Below are 3,334 nucleotides of genomic sequence, written 5' to 3' on the forward strand. Positions count from 1 at the left end.
ATGCTTCTTCGTGGCAGAGTAGGGCTCCACTGCATAGAAACACCACCTTCTCCTTAATCGTTCTTCCGTCAGTGGACATTTGGGCTGCTTCCAAGATTTAACTACTGCGAATTCTGCTGCTGTACCAGAGCCTGGCCTGTGGTATTCAGTGAACTGTGGGTCCGTGCAGACTGTCTGATTGCTGTAGAAGAACCTTCTTCAAAGCTGCCTCTTAGAGCAAGGCGCGACTGGAGCTCACTGTGTACCATCTTCCCGAGCTCTGAGCGCGGCTCACAGCACACCTGTAGCTGCAGACCTGAAATGCAACTCCCCCGCCCACTGAGAAGCGCAGCCGCGGGAAATGGGCAGAGGAGACGGGCAGGCTTCACCCTCGGGGGAGCAGGGAGTCGAGAGGGAGGGGTGGCCGGGCGGCAGTGGCCTGGCGCGGAGGGATGAGCGAGCGGCCGAGCGCATTCGGTCCGGGGAGGAGCGCAGCTGTGGCCCAGCAGAGACATCGCTGTGCGTGGGGGACGCATGGGCCGCTTGCAGCGCCCAGCTGAACTGAGTGAGCACGGTCTGCGAGTGGAGGACCCACCTGAGGACTGTTGCCACGGCCTAAGAAGAGCACAGGAGGGGAAGATTTTCTGTTGATTCCCTTGGAGAAGCTCGTGGCAGCTCGTCTTCCTAAAGCCACCTCAGTTGCTCTCTCCATCAGAGAGCGCCGTCCTCGCTGTCCCGGGGAAGGGCTGCTGCTCTCCCCGGGGAAGCTCTGAGCTTCACCATGGGCATCACGTCCTGGCTCCAGTGCGGATCCTTCAGCTCGGTGGCACAAATGCTTTCCAGCTTCCGCCACCGGCCTTAGGCCTTCCCTGTGCAAATCCATGACCCAGACTTGCAGGAGATGTGGCCGTGGGCCCTGGGTCTCCGGCTGGACTTGTGGAGGACACTGCCGTGGGATCCAGGCCCTCCGCTGGATTCTCCGGGTCCCTGTTGTGTGGAGAGATCTCTCGCGCTCCTCTGCGTTTCACTTTTTGGGTGAGTATTATGAAATGATCCTATAAATTATGCATCCTGTATTAAATGTTTTCACCTGCAAACCCTGACTGCAACATTGTAACGAAATGTTGGAAACGTAGGACTGGAGTACAAGGCACAGGACGAGAGTGGCCAGGAACAGGGGGTGCACTGGGAGGCCAGCTCGGAAAAGGCTGTCAGAGGCACTGGACTCCTGCGAGCCTCTGCTGAGAGCCACGATGTTTTCAAGCAGGAGAGAGGCGGCCCGAGAGACGCTCTCTCGTTTCCGGGAGGAAAACAGGCTTGCGGCAGCCCCAGGGTGAGCAGATCCTGCTTTCACTTCATGCGTCATCCTCTCCTGCTGCTGCCAGCCGTGTAGGCCTCTGGGTGCTGATACATTGTGTTAAGCTTTCACTTCTAGTTCTGTTTCTGATCTTGCAGAGAATAACCAAGCTAAGTCATTTTAGAGAATTGCATAAATATTCAGAAAGCTTGGATGGGGGACTTTAACTCAAATTGAAAGAGCAAGTCTGGTTTTAAACTAGAGGTAAAACTGCCACTTCGCTGCCTCACCCAGGCTCCAGCTCTCTCTGCCACTCCAGAGCGGGGAGTCAGTGAGCTAAGGAAGTGGAGGGCCGAGGAGGCTGCTTGAAAAGGCCCAGCCACCGACAGGATGGCTGCGGTGAGCCTTTGGGAACAGAGCACTCTCAGACTGCAGCAGTGAGAGACCCCACAACGGAGCGTTGTGGGGCTGCGTTTTGTGGCTTGTTCTTGTGATGAAGAGGCCCTGGACCACGAGGGTGGTGGGCTGCAGTGAGACCAAAGAGAGCCGTTTCTGCAGGGCACACACTGAGCCCTGGGGAAACTTGTGTTGATGGTCTTACAGAATGTGGAGAAGAATATAACCTGAGAACTGAACAGTAGGGCAAAATTGAAACCATAGAAGTTATGCAGGACAGGCAGAACGGAAAAGGGAAGTTGCTTCTGTAACTTGATCAAGACAGTTGATAAAATTGTTTTGAAACACCACGCTATTAATGGACATAATGGGGAGGTAAAGAGGCCCTGTGTAGCCAAGAGATGAAATCTGATGGATCGCAAAGAGCTCATGGAAGTGGGTCTGCCAACGTCATGGGTCAAGAAGGAAACTTCAGAGGTGGTGAAGGTGATTCAGGCCCCGGGAGAGGCTGGGGAAGGGAGGCTGCGGTGGAGGAAGGGGTCGCCACAGTAGTTTGGAGACGCGATGTTAGGTGTCATGGGTTCCATGGTGGTGACTGTGGTGGTCTTGGTGATAACAGTGCAGGAGGGTTCAGTGGTGGAGGACCAGGGCGTGGAAACCAATGTGACACAGAACAGGAGGAGAACGTGATGGTTACAGTGATGAAGGGAGTTTTTAGGGTGGGGATAGGAATGGTATGATTTTGGAAATTATAGTGGGCAACATTAATCCAGTCGTGGACACCCGAAGGAGCCAGCTCGGGTGGAAGAGGGTCTCGCAGTGTGAGACGGCTGTCCCAAGTGGCCCTGGGGGAACTGTAAAAACCTGCCGCAGTCAAAAAGGTCGCTGCAACAGGAAACTCTTCCTCGGACTGATGTGCCGCCGTTTGCCAAAATGCCGCGTTATTTAATGCAGCATCGCATGAGTGAGGAGGGAGCCCTGGTCCGCCACAGGTCTGACCTTTTTCTCGTAAATTGCCCTATCATGGGAAGTGGTGTCTGGAAGGTGAAATTTTTAACTGTAAAAGAATTAACTCGAGATTTCTAGTTTCTCCTAGCTTGGTTTCACTTCTTATTCCTAACAATAATCCAGAAGCTTGGTAGAAAGAGTGCCACAACCCTGAGAAGAGGGGCTCTGAGCACGCCAAGGAGTGGACCTTTAGATTTCGGCAGCCGCCCGGCCCCTCCAGCACCCCTTGCGGTAGGAAGCCACAAAATGCTCCCCAGAAATAAGTGCGCTGAGCTCTCCTGGTAAGGTAGGTGGTGCTGCTGTTCTCCTTCCTCACTGACAGCGCAGGAGAGAGGTGTGTTCAGTTGCTTGCCCCAGGTCAATTCCAGGGGCTGTAGAATCACAGCTTGCTTATGTGCCCTGGGCTATGATCGGTCAGCTTTGCGTTTTCAAGTAGAGCAGAAGTCTGGCAGCCCGAGGGTGACCTGCTGCTACCTCCAGCGCTGCCGGGGCCTCCCCAAGGATCCCGAGGGGTCAGACAGATCTGCAGAACCATCCACAGATCAGCCCTGAAAATGGCAGCGGGAGGAGCTGCCCGCCCCTGAGGTGGGGGGGGGGTGTGCCAGAGAGCAAACAACAGAAGGCAATTTTCGATATTTTAGATACTTAGGTATG

The sequence above is a fragment of the Fukomys damarensis genome, unplaced genomic scaffold (genome assembly GCF_012274545.1).
Source record: "Fukomys damarensis isolate Sample0158 unplaced genomic scaffold, DMR_v1.0_HiC HiC_scaffold_27, whole genome shotgun sequence".
In the NCBI taxonomy this organism is placed as follows: domain Eukaryota; kingdom Metazoa; phylum Chordata; class Mammalia; order Rodentia; family Bathyergidae; genus Fukomys; species Fukomys damarensis.